Raw genomic sequence first — 16,583 nt, 5'->3', positions numbered from 1 at the left:
GAAAGAAAGAAAGAAAGAAAGAAAGAAAGAAAGAAAGAAAGAAAAAAAGAAAGAAAGAAAAAAAGAAAAAAGAAAGAAAGAAAGAAAGAAAACAAGAAAGAAAAAGAAATGAGATCTTAGCCACTAGTTCATTGCTAGTATAATTCCCTCACTCTCAACATGGACTTTTTTTTTCCAGATAAGTACATGCTCTTATACCTAACTTGCTTTGGAACCAGAACTATTCTTCCATTCTAAATTTTACAAATTTGTGTGATTAGCAACCATGATTTAGAGCCAAAAGATGAAAGAGAGTGGCCTCATCCTTCATGTTCCACTTAGTATTAATGCTTTCTGTATGTCACTCCCATAGATCTACATATTGGCATTGGCTTTATTGTTTCAAAGTTGTCTTATTTGCAGAGTTTTCTGTAGTATATTGAACCAATATACTTAAACACAGAACTTTTCTTTCTCCTATTATTCCTATTGTTTCTTCTACTGTTAACTTATGTACACTTGGGAAATAATGCACAACACACAAACTCACAAAAAAAAATTCTGAGAATCTTCTTCCCATTTAAATTTAAGTTACAGAGAACTTATGAAATTTGAACTTAATGTACTCTTGGATAATGGTTTCTTTCATGTTTTTATTGTCAAAATATTGTAGAGGGCTTAGAGTATGTTAATGAGTACATTTCCTATTGAGAATTGTTACATTCTCTTTTGTTTTTCCTGTGGCATCCCTTCCATCTCCATCTACTCAAATCCCCCCTCCCCTCCCCAAGTTGTAAAGTTCATTTTCTACAAAGTGTCTTGTTCATCTCATTGTTACAATAGGCCATCCTGTATCTTTCTTTCACCATTTTGTTATTTACCTTCCCCTCCCCACATTAGAAAAATGTATATACAAGATTCAGTGCACCTACATTAAATCCAGTAAAAACAGTGGTTATACCATGGGGGAAGAACATAGAAGACAAACCAAAAATCACATAGTACATTTTAGATACATTAAAAACTAGAGCAAGTAAAATACAGTAGTTTGTGTCCCTATCTTGGGGTTCATTTCACTTAACAACATCTTCTATGGCCATATGCACATGGATAATGTTTTTATAAGCCATTTAAATTCCATATTTTGTCTTTGCAAAGTTGTCCCTGAAACACGTGTCACCTCATGTCCAAAGATGTCTTTGCGCTATTTCAATGAAGCCAGAAAACATTCATTTTAACTCGAGCAGCACCATAGATTATTACTGGAAATAAGTGGAAGCAACTGTTACTGCAAGTAGAAACTGATGCCAAGAGAGGAATTGAACATGGAGAAATGACAAAATTCAAGTTAATTTATGTGTTCCTTTGTACTGAACAAGGAAAGAATCCATGTCTTGAAGGAAACTCTGTCCCTGACTTGTTCGAGTGTGTTATTTACTCATATAAAACATGTCTGTAAAATTATAGTTGAGAGTTTAAAAAAAACACAATGTGCCATTTGAAGGCCAGCATAGGAAAAAAGGAAATAACTTAGTTTAAAAAGTTTTCTGCTGGGAAGGTGGCTCAGTGGTAGCACGCTTGCTTTGCATGCCTGAGGCCCTGGGTTTGATTCCTCAGCACCACATAAGCAAAAAAAGAAAAAAACGGAAGTGGCACTGTGGCTCAAGTGGTAGAGTACTAACCTTGAGCTGAAGAGCTGAGGGACAATGTCCAGGCCCAGAGTTCAGGCCCCCCGACCGGACCAAAAAAAAAAAAGTGATCAGCTGTAAAGAAATAAAGACATGGACGTTTTAAAGTGACTTACGTGTGGATATTTCACTCCTGAGATGATTTTCCTGTTGCAGGAGTCAGTTATCCATTCCTCTAGTCTGCGCCTGAGTTCTCGATCCCAATAAGGATTCCAAAAAGGCAGGATCCAGTGAGTATGATCAGCAAAAGAAGTCTCTTCTCAAACCAATGCTTTAAGGATGGTCCCAAAGAAATATGTGCAGGTTTTTTTGCTTGTTTATTTGTTTGTTTGGTTGGTTGGTTTGTGCTTGTTCTGGGGTTTGAACTCAGATGCTGGACCATGTCCCTGAACAATTGTCTTCCTAGTCCAAATTTCCCCAAAGCTAGTACTCCATTGCTTGAGCCAAAACTCCACTTCTGGCTTTTTTTGTGTTTAATTACAGATAAGAATTTGAGAGACTCTCCTGCCTGGGTTGACTTTGAAATGAGAAAGTAAAAAAGCCAAGTGACATAAGATTTCTGTTTTGAACCAAAAAATACTAGAAGAAGTTTATTATAGAGCTAATAATTGACAATTTTTAAAAGAAGAAAATATGTCCAGCAAAGAAGCCATAACTTCAATAACTCAGCAAAAGTAGGTACACCAAATCATCTTGGAATTATTTTTTCTTCTTGGGAAGATAACTATTGACTTCATAGTTCCTTTTGGGGAAACTTAAAGTCATATTTACATTTTTTTTGTTGGCCATGGGGCTTGAACTCTGATCTTGGGCACTGTCCCACAACTCTTCTGCTCCAGCTGAGCACTCTACCACTTTAGGTACAGCACCACTTCCAGGTTTCTGGTGATTAAAAGAAGATAAGAGTCTCATGAACTTTCCGGACCAGGCTGGCTTTGAACTGCAAACCTCTGGTCTCAACCTCCTTGAGTAGCCAGGATTACATGTGTGAACCACCAGCACCCAGCTCATATTTGCATTTATGTGCAATTCATGACACTATATAGAAAAAGAATGGAAATTTGAATCAAATGATGTGACATGGCAACTTTTCAGAAAAATTGAGGTAGCAATAAATATGTCCTCCTTTTCCATGTTGTTACATTAATGACTCATGTGCTATGCCTCTCTTACATTAGCATCCTCTACTGTCGGCGTATGTGGACTTAGTATAACAAGTTGTTCACAGAGAAATATAGAAAAGTGAGATTTTTAGAAGGCAAAGATCAGGTATGAAAGAACAGCACAGAAGGAGATACAACTTATCACACAGAGATTAAGAACTAGCCAAGGAGATTTAGAATGCTAAAGGCAATGAGGAATAAGCCTACTTGATTACTAGTTCTTCAATAGCCAAAAATGGTTCGCTCTAACAGTCACAGGTATACCTTAGTTATTATTATTATTATCATTTATTCCTTCCATTTGGAGTTATTCCTTCTTTTCAGTCACAACTGTTAATTAGCCTCTGCATTTTTGGTGCCATGACTGAGCAAAAAGTTTTCAAATCTTACTTAGTGTACCTGTCTCATTGTGATTAGCAGTGACCACTGAAATGCCTGGAAGCCTTCAATTTCCAGTATTAATCTTCACTTGATATCTAAGCACATTCCTGGCATTAATTGCCGTGACCTATTAACAAAACATTTTTTTCAACACTGTATTCTAATATGGGTAAAGTATATGAATTAAGGACTATTGGCAGGTATCAGTATGAAAGGAGCAATTATATTTTCCAAGTATGGCTTCTTTATTTTGCATTTACTAACTGTCTTTTTTGCTAGTCCTGGCACTTGAACTGAGGGCCAGGGTACTGTTCCTGAGGAGTTTTTTGTTTTGTTTTGTTTTGTGTGGTTTTGCTCAAGGCTAGCACTCTACCACGTGAGGCACAGCACTACTTCCAGTGTTTCTTTTTCTGTTTACTTGGTACTGAGGAATTAATTCCAGGGATTCATGCATGGTAGGCAATAACTGTACCATGAAACCACATTCGCAGAGACTTAATGACTTTCTTAAGATAGCATTAATTTTTCATTCCATTACTATGTATTATAATTTAGGCCAGGTTTTAGAAAAGGAAGTGGAAAACAATACTAAGTCCAATAAGGCTGACATTCCTGTCACATCACTAAGCAAGTACAGTGTAAAGACCTGCAGGACTCATAGGGCTGTTACATGTGACATTATTAGGTAAAACACCATTAACAGTCATCTCCAACATCCGTAACATTCTGTTTCCACTTTCAAGGTCAAGAGACAAATATCTAAGCCTTTTTATTGATTGTTTTTCCTAGGAAGGAAGAATGAGGATGTGGAAGGAGATGGTGGGAAAATATGTATATTGGCTTCCTGCCCACATTCTTTGGATTTTTAAAAAGTGCTACTGATTAACGCCCATTTACATCTAATTGACTATACCATCTGCACAAGATGCAGATAAATGAATGCATTTATTCTGGTGGATAGTCACATATATTAACAAAATCCACTTCTGGAAAAAAAAAGATACTAGGTAAGAAAGTATAAATTTTTGACTATAAAATGGTTTCTTCTCTTAGCAGAACAAAATGTAGTATTGAAATGTTTACTCCAGCTATCTATGAGATTTTATGCTGTCTCAGTATCAAAATGTTCTCTAATTCCTATGAAATCCAAGCATTTTTTTTTCACACTTTATATATATTTTTTATTGTAAGAATACAGTACATAGCAGTTACAATTACATGGGCAAGATAACGGGTACATTACTTTTTTTTTTTAATAGTATTTTATTTTATTTGAGAAAATACTGTACAGGGGGGCTAAAATTACATGGGCAGGATAATGCATACATTTCTTACCAAGCATTGCAGCCTCCTCCTTTGTTTACCCTTCACTTCCATTCCCCGCCTCCCCCCGCCCCCCACCCAATTTTACCCCCCTCCCCCCACCCAATTATACCCCCTCCCCCCCCACACCGACATTGTAAATCTGGTTTTGACATGACATTTTGTACTTCTCATTGTTGCAACAGGTCCACCTGAATCCTTAAACGACTTGTTTGTCCCCATCTCCTCCACATGTTATACTGACATCAAATATAGTGAAAGCGGGGGTTACAGTGTGGGGGAGGGACATACAAAGCAACAAAGAAATAATCTTATAAATGCGTTAGAAACACATGCATGAAAGAAACGAAAACATTAAAATACATATTTAAGGGTTCATTTTCCTAACATCACATTATCTGACCTTTTCCGCTTGACTCATACCTATACTAGATATTGCAAATAAGGGAAACCATGGGACCTATGCTTCTTTGGGCCTGGCTTACTTCACTTAATATAATTTTTTCCAAACCTTTCCATTTCCTAACAAATGGGGAAATGTCATTCTTTCTGATGGAGGCATAGAATTCCATTGTGTATATATACCACATTTTCTTGATCCATTCATCTACTGAGGGGCATCTGGGTTGGTTCCATATCTTAGCTATGGTAAATAATGCTGCAATAAACATAGTTGTGCTGGTAGATTTAGTGTGATCTTGTTTGTAAACATTTGGGTAAATGCCCAAAAGTGGGATTGCTGGATCATAGGGGAGATCTATGTGAAGTCTTCTGAGGAACCTGCATACTGCTTTCCAAAGTGGTTGAACAAGTTTACATTCCCACCAACAATGAAGTAAGGTTCCTTTCTGTCCACATCCCCTCCAGCATCTGTTAGTGTTAGAGTTCTTGATTTTTGCTGTTCTAACTGGAGTGAGGTGATATCTCATTGTTGGTTTGATTTGCATTTCTTTTACGGCTAGGGATGTTGAACATTTCTTCATGTGTCTATTGGCCATCCTTGTTTCTTCTTCAGAGAAGCTTCTCTTTAAGTCTTTCGCCCACTTATTTATTGGGCAGTTGATTCTTTGAGGATTTGTTGTTGGGTGGTTAAATTTTTTTGTTCCAAGTATATTTTAGATATGAGACCCTTGTCCGTTGTATGGCTAGTAAAGATCTTCTCCCAATCGGTGGGCTTTCTATTGATCTTGCCAGCTATGTCATTTGCCCTGCAGAAGCTCTGCAATCTTATGCAATCCCATTTTTCCAACCTTTCTTTGATTTGTTGTGCTTCCGGGTCTCTATTCAGAAAATTTCGACCGGAGCCAAGGAGACCTAGGGTTTCTCCTATTCCATCCTGTAATGTTTTCAGAGTGTCTGCTTTGAGTTCAAGGTCTTTGATCCATTTGGAGTTGATTCTGGTGCAGGGTGATATATAAGGATCTAGCTTTAGTTTTCTACATGTAGTTAACCAATTTTGCCAGCACCATTTACTGAAGAGGCTGTCTTTCTTCCATTCTATTGTTTTAGCTTCCTTATCGAAGATTAGATGGCTATAGGTCTGTAGGTTCATTTCTGGGTTTTCAATTCTATTCCATTGGTCCTGAGGTCTGTTCTTATGCCAATACCAAGCTGTTTTGATTACTATGGCTTTATAGTAGAGTTTGAAATTTGGTATTGATATTCCTCCAGCAGTGTTCTTTCCGTTGGGGAGCGTTTTTGCTATTCTGGGTCTTTTATTGTTCCATATGAATTTTTGGATTGCCTCCTCTATTTCCTTGAAGAATGAGGGTGGAATTTTGATAGGTATCGCGTTGAATTTGTAGATAGCCTTGGGAAGTATTGCCATTTTCCTGATGTTAATCTTTCCAATCCAGGAGCATGGGAGGTTTTGCCATTTTTTAAGTTCTGTGTTGATTTCCTTTTTCAAGATTTTAAAGTTTTCATCATAGAGGTCCTTCACTTCTTTGGTTAAGTTAATTCCTAGGTATTTTATTTTTTGTGGGGCTATTACAAATGGAGTTGCTTTCCTAATTTCAGCCACACTTTTCTCATTGTTGGCATATAGAAAAGCCATTGATTTTTGGGGGTTAATTTTATAACCTGCTACTTTGCCAAAGTTTTGAATCAGCTTGAGTAATTTGGGAGTGGAGTCTATGGGATTCTTTAAATACAAGATCATGTCATCTGCAAAGAGGGAGAGTTTTATTTCTTCTTTCCCTATTTGGATCCCCTTTATGTCTGCATCTTGTCTTATTGCTGTAGCTAGGCATTCTAATACTAGATTGAAGAGAAGTGGAGAGAGTGGGCATCCTTGTCTTGTTCCTGAGTTAAGAGGAAATGGCTTTAGTTTTTCACCATTGAGTATAATGCTGGCTGTAGGTTTGTCATATACAGCCTTTATTGTATTGAGGAATGTTCCATGGATTCCTAATTTTTCCAGAACCTTCATCATAAAGGGGTGTTGGATCTTGTCAAATGCTTTTTCTGCATCTATTGAGATAACCATGTGGTTCTTATTCTTGCTCCTGTTGATGTGATGAATAATATTAATTGATTTGCGTATATTGAACCAGCTTTGCATCCCTGAAATGAATCCTGTTTGATCATGGTGTATGATTTTTTGGATGAATTGTTGAAGTCGATTGGCCAAAATTTTGTTGAGAAGTTTTGCATCAATGTTCATCAAAGAAATGGGTCTATAGTTCTCTTTCATTGATGAGTCCCTGCCTGGTTTTGGGATGAGGGTTATGATGGCTTCATAGAATGTGTTCGCAAGTGAGCTTTCTCTTTCAATTTCATTGAAGAGTTGGAGGAGTATTGGTGTGAGCTCTGCTTTGAAGGCCTTGTAAAATTCCGCTGTAAAACCATCTGGTCGTGGACTTTTCTTAGCTGGGAGGTCTCTTATTGCTGTTTCTATTTCAATGCTTGATATGGGCCTGTTAAGCTGGTTTAACTCGTCTTGGTTTAGTTTTGGCATGTCAATATTTGCTAGGAAAAGGTCCATTTCTGTCAAGTTCTCAAACTTATTAGCATAAAGTTTTGAGAAGTATCCCCTAATAATGTTCTGAATCTTGGTTGTTTCCGTGGTGATGTTTCCATTCTCATCTCTGAGTTTATTAATTTGGGTGTGTCCTCTCCTTTTTCTGATAAGGTTTGCTAAGGGTCTGTCAATTTTGTTAAGTTTTTCGAAGAACCAACTCTTTGTTTTGTTGATTCTTTCTATATTTTTTTTTGGATTCTAATTCATTTAATTCTGATTTAATTTTGATTATTTCTTTCCGTCTACTGGATTGGGGTTTATCTTGCTGCTCTTTTTCAAGGAGGTTTAGATGTGTCATTAAATTGTTAGTTTCCGATCTCTCCAATTTGTTGATGTAGGAGCTCAGAGCTATAAACTTGCCTCTGAGTACTGCCTTTGCTGTGACCCAGAGGAGCTGGTAATTTGTGAGTTCATTTTTGTTGAATATCATGAACATTTGAATTTCCTTTCTAATCTCTTCCATGACCCACTCATGATTCAGCAGTGTGTTGTTCAGCCTCCATGTGATACCGGACTTTCTTTGGTGGCTTTTGGTGTTGAGATCTAATTTTATTCCCTTGTGGTCAGAGAGAATGCAAGGTATAACTTCAATGTTTCTGAATTTAGAAAAGTTTGCTTTGTGGCCTAAAATGTGGTCTATTTTAGAAAACGTTCCATGTGCTGCTGAGAAGAACGTGTATTCTGTTGCTGCTGGGTGAAATGTTCGGTAAATGTCTGTTAAGTCTAGTTGATCTATGCAGCTGTTTAGATCTGCCGTTTCTCTGTTGAGTTTTTGCCGAGTTGATCTATCTAGTGGGGAGAGTGGTGTGTTAAAATCCCCAACAATTAATGTCTTTGGATCTATATGGGATTTGAGGGAAAGTAGTGTTTCTTTGATAAATTTGGGTGCTCCATTGTTTGGCGAATAGATATTTAGAATTGTAATATCCTCCTGAAGGAGACATCCTTTAATTAGTATGTAGCGACCTTCTTTATCTCTTCTCACGAATTTTAGCTTGAGTCTATTTTATCTGATATTACGATTGCAACTCCCGCCTCTTTATGAGGGCCGTTTGCTTGGTATATTTTGTTCCAGCCTTTAACTTTGAAAATATGTTTGTTTTTACCGGCAAGATGTGACTCCTGCAGGCAGCAGATAGAGGGATCTTGTTTTTTAATCCAACTAGACAGTCTATGTCGCTTAATTGGAGAGTTCAGTCCGTTAACATTAAGAGATAAGACTGAGAGGTATTTGGGGGTTCCTGCCATGTTATCCACCTTCTTGGGGGCTGTGAAAACTGGGTTCTTCCTAAGGTTCTTGGATTCTCAGTTTGGGTGCAGTTTCTTGGCCTTTGTTGCATTCTTGTTGGTTTTCTATGTGTAGGACATCATTAAGAATCTTTTGCAGTGCTGGTTTTGTGGAGATGTATTGTTTCAATTTTTCTTTGCTATAGAAGGTTTTTATTTGGCCTTCAGTTATCAAGGAGAGTTTAGCTGGGTACAGTATTCTTGGTTGATAGTTGTTTGTTTTTAGGGCATGGCATACGTCATTCCAGCCTTTTCTTGCTTTGATTGTCTCTGCTGAGAAATCTGAGGTAATTCTAATTGGTTTCCCTTTATAGGTGATTAACCTTTTCTCCTTGACAGCTTTAAGGATCTTTTCCTTGGTCTGGGTTGATCCTGTGTGGATTATAATGTGACAGTGGGATGTCCTATTCTGGTCTGGTCTATTTGGGGTTCTAAAAGCTTCTTGTATCTGAATAGGCCTATCTTTTTGTATGTTTGGGAAGTTCCCTGCTAGGATCCTGTTAAACAAATTTCCTAGACCATTAACTTCTGTTTCTAGGTGCTCCTCTACACCCATTATCCTTAGATTGGGCCTGCTGATGGTGTCTTCCAGGTGTTGGATAGACCTATCATATTTCTTGGACTTGTCTTGGATGTTTGTATGTTCTTTCTCTATAATATCTAGGCTGTCTTCAATCCGTGAGATTCGATCTTCTGCATGGTCTAACCTGCTGTCAAGACTCTCTACTTTGTTTTTTATCTCTTTTCCTTCTAATTGGTCAGCTTTGATGGCTTCAAGTTCTTTGTTGAAGCTCTGTTTTAGGTCTTGTATGATTTTCTTTACTTCCTTAATTTGGTGTTCAGTGTTTGTTCTCAAATCACTTAGTTGATTGGTTATGGTTTCTTTGGACTCCCATTCCTTCTGTTGGTTTCCATGACTTTGGGTCTCCCTGACTTCCTTCAGCTCTTTGTTAATGGATTCCATGAATGCCTTTAGTGATCTTTGTGTATTCTCTACCTGGTCTCTTAATTCATGAATTACTCTTTGATTAGTTTCCTCCCTTCTGTGGGATTCCTGCAGTTCTCTTTGAGTGTTCTCTGCCTGCTCACGCCATTCCTCCCTTTCTCTTTGAGTATTCTCCAGTTGTTCACGCAAATCCTGTATCAGTTTTTGAGAAGCTTCCTCACGCTTATGATATTCCTGTATAAACTTCTGGGATGCCTCCTCTCTCTCCCTATCACGCTCATACAGAGTCCTTTGTATATTGTCAAACTTCTCATTTATCATGTTTGCTATTAGTGTTTGTAGAGCTATTTGGGAACTCTCCTCTGGATTATTCTTTATCTGTTCTAATCCCTGATTATCAAGGTTGGGAATTGAGATACCCGAATTTGCCATTTTTCTTGTGTTTTTCCGGCTTACTCGGCCCATTTGAGATAAAGATTGCACCAGTTTTGTGCTAGAACACTATCTTAAGGCAACCATCAACCAAAGTTTGCATTTGTACAGTCAATAGTCTACAGATACAATCTAGTTCAACAGATACATCTATTCAACATCAAACGACTATATGTTAAAGGACTTCGAACCGCAGAAAAGAATTTGGAAAACCAGAAATTATTAGGATTAGGGAGAGATGTGGGTAAAAAATAGGAATAGATTGGTGTGGGGAGGCACAGGGAGAGTTAACTATGTCCTAATCACAGTGCAGGAAATGAGTTGGGTAGGATGCAAGTAGAGAGAGAGAGAAAAAGAAGAGACGGAAAGGGAAATAAAGAGAGACCAGAAAAAGAATAGAAACGTAAAAATTAATGTTATTATAGAGGTTAAAAGACCGTCTATTTAGAGAGGAATGTGAATATGTTCAGAGAAGGGGAGGGACATAGAGGAGTTGTGAAAAGCTTTAAGGATGGGAACGGGAGAAGAAAAGATCAGAAGTTCAGTAGAGCTAGATAAAAAACAAAAAGATAATTAAGAAAGAAAGAAAAAGAGAAAGAAGACAAGAAAAGAAAGGAAAACTCTTATTCACGTATTCCTAAAATAAAAATTATAAGATGAGAAAAAAAAAAGGTTACTGGAAAACAATTATTTTTTCAGAAGAGGCAAAAATTAAAGATTAATAAAATTTTAGAAGGGAAAAAAATTTATATATATGTATATATAAGGTAACAAAAACCAAAAAACAAGCAAAAAAAAAGAAAAGAAGAAGAAGAAGAAAAAAAGAAAAAAAAAGAAAAAGAAAAAAAAGAAAAAAAAAGAAAAAAAAGTCTTTTGATTTTGTTTTTTTTGGGGGGGGGGGAGGAGTGGGAAGTATCCTGTATCTCCCTTTTGTCTGCAACCAGTCTCTTGTTGGAGTCTCTGGTCAGCTTGAGGTCCTGTGTCTTGATTGGTTTCTTAAGTCGGTTGGTTGGAAGAGGCAGAAAAATGCTCTGCTTTACCCAAGATTTTGAGATCCCCCTCCCAGGTTAGTTTTCTGGGAGGGTGATCAGCTTTGAGAATCACAAAAGAGGGGGATGCAGTGATGAGGCTAGGTTCTGGGTAGAGTTGAGGCCTTTCAACAAACAGTAGCTTTTTCCTGGGGCTGTTTTGTGCCAAAAAAAAAAAAAAATCTCCCAGAGCCCAGCCTGGAGCAGTTCTCAGGGATTCTGTTTTTCAATTGATTATTGAGGCTGCTAGAGGGAGGGGCAGCCTCTGGCTCTGGTTACCCAGTGAAGCAAGGCACTCCGATGGCTGGCGCCTGAGCTGGGTGACTTTTCCCTGGATGGAGCTGAGTCTGGCAGGTCACTTCGCCGTTAAGTTCTTGTGACCTGCTAAATGACTCATTTTATTCCAAGGCCTGAGCTGGAGCTAGCAGCTCCACCGAACTTTGTCGGTATCCAAGATGGAGATCACCGGTGCTGGGGGGGAGGGGTGGCCTTCCCTCCTCTGCTCCCTGAGGAGTGAGGATGTCGGGCTTGTACTCACGCCAAGTCTTGGATCCTGGGTCGTCTCTGGTCTGCATACAGCAGGATGAAGATGTTCGCTCCTTGTCGGTTCTTGTTGGTGTTGAGTAGAATCCGCTCGTCCGCTGCGTCTGGCTCCTTCGTCCCCGACTCTCTGTGTCTCAGGTATGTCTCCGCGGCGGTGGTCGCCGCCGCCGCGGCCCCGCCGCCGGAGCGGCAGCTGCTGCGTTTCCTTGGCTTCCCCTCTCTTGTCTAACTCTCTGTCCTGTGATGACACACTTGGTGTGATTCTCTGGCTTAGGACTGTTCACTGGAACTCTAAAACTCCTTTCTATGCGAGAGCTTGTTCAGATTCCAGCTTCTCCTCCGCCATCTTCCCGGAACTCTCGACATCCAAGCATTGAAAACATGATTTGAACATCTCAGTAGTTTTAGAAACAAAGGTACATAATAGCCTCCTTCTTGCAGAGACATGTGATAGAAAGTATGATTGACTGTATTATAGTTCTCATTTTTCCCTCTTTATCTCAAGTGTTGCATATTTTGGTATATTACTCTATATCCTGCATCAGCTCCTGTAAGTGATATTTAACTCTACTCTGCAATGTCGATGGGTCATGTGACTTACTTTTGCATACAAAAATGAATGAGAAGTGGCGACAGATTTCTATGCAATTCTCCCTGTCTAACAGCTGACATCTGACTTGTTTTCTCTTAGCTATTAAAATAGCATATTTCCAGAGGGAATCTTCTTTCAACTTATATAATGGAAGAACATGGCATGTGAAATTGAGGCAAAATTCAAATATAGCCATATATAACACAACAAGAATTAAGGTAATATTAGAATGTGATACTGTTAGTTTCTTACCATCCTTGTATGCCTTTATGATAGTTGACTGTAGCATACCAGAATTTAACAAATACTAAACAAAAACTAAACAAATAGACAACTTTTCCTGTTTGATGATACTACATTTTTATAAAGAAGCATTCTCTATGAGATCACTTATGGGGTTATCTTTTTTATATATGGGTTTAATCACTCTAGAGGACTGTACCTAATATCCACAATCATTATCCATACCTTGTGATTGAGATGAGGAAGAACAAAATATCTAGATTTCTTTTTATTTATTTATTTTATTTGTGAACATACTGTACAGAGGGGTTACAATTACATGGGCAGGATGATGCGTACATTTCTTACCAAGCATTGCAGACTCCTCTTTTGTTTACCCTTCACATCCCTTCCCAGCCTCCCCCCTCCCTCCCCAGTCCCAATCCTTCTCCCCCCCACGTCCCCCACCCCCGCACCGACGTTGTAAAGCTCGTATTGGACATGACATCTTGTACTTCTCATTGTTGCAACAGGTCCACCTGTATCCTTAAACGACTTGTTTTTCCCCATCTCCTGCACAAGTTATAGTGACATCAAATACATCCTGGATTTCTCCTCTTTTTCTAGTGTGAATTCTCATCCTTTTTCCAAATTCTCCTATTAATAAAGGAAGAATGACACATTGTGGATATCAAGCAAAAGACTTCAAATCAAGAATTTCATTCTTGGGAGAATTCCGGGAAGATGGCGGAGGAGAAGCTGAAGGCAAAACAATCTCTTGCATAGAAAGCAGTTTTAGAGTTCCAGTGAACAGTCCTAAGCCAGAGAATCACACCAAGTGTGCAATCACAGAACAGAGAGATAGGCCAGAGAGGGAAAACCCAGGCAAGGAGACAGACCTGAGTGGCAGCGGCCATACTGCCATACCTGAAACAGAGAGAGTCTGGGACGAAAGAGCCAGATGCGGCAGGCAAGCAGATTCTACTCAACACCAGCAAGAACGAACAAGGAGCGGACATCTTCATACTACAGTTCGCAGACCAGAGATGACCCAAGAATCAAGACTCAGCTTGAGTAGAAGACTGACGTCCTCACTCATTCTCAGGGAGCAGAGGAGGGAAGGCCACCCCTCCCCCTCCCCTCCCCCAGTACCGGAGATCTCCATCTTGGATACACACAAAGCTCAGTGGAGCTGCTAGCTCCAACTCAGGCGTTGGAATAAAACTAGGTCATTTAGCAAGGCACAAGAACTTAATGGCGTGACCTGCCAGACTCAGCTCCACCGAGGGAAAAGTCACCCAGTTCGGGCGTCAGCCCTAGGAGTGACTTTTTCCATCAGGTAATCAGAGCCAGAGGCTGCCCCTCCCTTTAGCAGCCTCAACAATCAACTGAAATTCAGTAAACAGAAACCCTGAGAGTGGCTCCAGGCTGGCCACTGTGAGTTTCTCACAAACTAGCCCCCGGGAAAAGCTACTGTTTGCTGAAAGGCCTCAACTCTACCCAGAACGTAGCCTCATCACAGCATCTCCAAATTTGAGGAAAAAGCCATCTCCATCTTTTGTGATACTCAAAGCACACCCCCCTCCCATTGAACTATCTTGGGAGGAGGATCGAAAAATCCTGGGTAAAGCAGAGCATTTTCCTGCCTGTCCAAACAAACTGACTTAAGAAACCAACCAAGCAGACCAGAGACTACAACCACAGGCTGAATACAGACACAAGGGAGATGCAGGATTTTTCCCAACCCTCCCAAAAAAATCAAAGCACTCTTTTCTTCCTCCTCTTCTTTTTTTATACCTTTTACAAAAAAAAAATTCTTTTCTAAAAATTTTTTAAATTTTTAATTTTTACTTTTTTTTAAAAAAATGTTTTCTTGTAATTTTCCCCCTTATAATCTTTATTTTAGGGATACATGTGTGTGTGCATTTTTCTTTTTTTTTCCTCTTTTAAAAATGTTTTTTTTCTTTTTGTTTTTTGCTCAGCTCGACTGAATTCTGATTTTTTTTTCTTCCTTATCCTTCTCACTTTTCCTCTCTTTTGTTCTTCTTTATGGTACTTAATTGTTGTTCTGCACATCCTCTGATAAACCCATAGTTGATTATTAGACTATATCCCCCATTGTGTACACACTTAATCCACAAATTTATTACTCAATTCAAAACTTCTGAGGCTTAAGTTCCTTAATAGCAGTACTACCTCTTTATACCTATATATTATATTAAGTATTCTTATTTTTAAGTTTTTCACATCTCCTTTATATCCCTCCCCTTCTCTCATTATATTCACGTTCTTTGAATAGATTTTTCTTGAATCTGCATATTATTTATTTTTATTTTTCTATTTTTTCCGGTGTCTTTTTTTCCCTTTCTCTTTCTTCTTGTTTTCTCTCTCTCTACTTTCATCCTATCTAACCTATTTCCTGCTTTGAGACTAGGACTTAGTCGTTAACTCTCCCTGTACCTGCCCACATAACTTTATTCCTATTTTTTACCCACATTTCTCCCTAACCCTAATAATTTCTGGTTTACCAAATTCTTCTTTTCGGTTCCTAGCCCATTAATATAGAGTTGTTTGATGTTGAAAAGAGGTATCTGTTGAACTAGTTTGTATCTGCAGACTATTGACAGTGCAAATTCAGACTTTGGTTGATTCTTGCCTTGTTCTAGCACAAAACTGGTGTTACTTTCATCCCAAATGGGCATAGTAAGCGGGAAAATCAAAGAAAAATGGCAAGTCAGGGTAACTCCAATCCCACTCATGATTATCAGGGGAAAGAACAGATAATGAATAATCCAGAGGAGAGTTCTAAAATAGCTCTACAAACACTGCTGACAAACATGATAAATGAAAATATTGAAAATATACAAAGAACTCTGTATGAGCTTGATAGAGAGAGAGAGGAGGCAATCCAAAGATTTATACAGGACTACCATGAGTGTGAGGAAGCTACTCAAAAACTGATAAAGGATTTGCGTGAGCAGCTTGAGAAAACTCAAAGAGAAAGGCAGGAATGGCATGAACAGGCTGAGAACACTCAAAGAGAACTACAAGAATGGCATGAATAGGAGGAAGCTAAGCAAAGAGCAATACAAGAATTGAGAGAGCAGGATGAGAATACACAAAGATTACTAAAGGCATTCATGGGATCCATTAAAAAGAGCTGAAGATAGTCAGGGAATCCACAAAGGAAATCCTGAATGGAAACCAAAAAAAGGAATGGGAGTCAAAGGAAACCATAACCAATCAACTAAGTTATTTGAGAATAAACACTGTACAGCAAATTAAGGAAGTAAAGAAGTCCATACAAGATCCATAAAAGATTATAGAGAAAGAATATACAACCATCCAAGACAAGTCCAAGAAAAATGATAGATCTATCCAATACTTGGGAGACACCATCAGAAGGCCTAATCTAAGGATAATGGGTGTAGAGTAGCACCTAGAATCAGAAGTTAATGGTCTAGGAAATTTGTGTAACAGGATCCTAACAGAGAACTTCCAAAACATGCAAAAAGATAGGCCTATTCAGATACAAGAAGCTTTTAGAACTCCAAAAAGACCAGATCAGAATAGGACATCCCACCATAACATTATAATCCATACAGGATCAACTCAGACCAATGAAAAGATCCTTAAAGCTGTCAAGGAGGAAAAATTAATCACCTATAAAGGGAAACCAATTAGAATCACCTCAGATTTCTCAGCAGAGACAATCAAAACAAGAAGAGCCTGGAATGATGTATGCCAAGCCCTAAAAAACAAACAACTATCAACCAAGAGTAATGTACCCACCTAAACTCTCCTTCATAACTGAAGGCCAAATAAAAACCTTCAAAAGCAAAGAAAAATTGAAAAAATACATCTCTACCAAACCAGCCATACAAAAGATTCTTAAAGATGTCCTACACATAGAAAACCAACAAGACCACAAAAAAGGCCAAGAAACTGCACCCAAACTGAGAATCCAAGAACCATAG

The sequence above is a fragment of the Dipodomys merriami genome, unplaced genomic scaffold (genome assembly GCF_024711535.1).
Source record: "Dipodomys merriami isolate MVZ:Mamm:240054 unplaced genomic scaffold, mDipMer1.0.p SCAF_468, whole genome shotgun sequence".
NCBI lineage: Eukaryota > Metazoa > Chordata > Mammalia > Rodentia > Heteromyidae > Dipodomys > Dipodomys merriami.
This window is presented reverse-complemented; position numbering follows the sequence as displayed.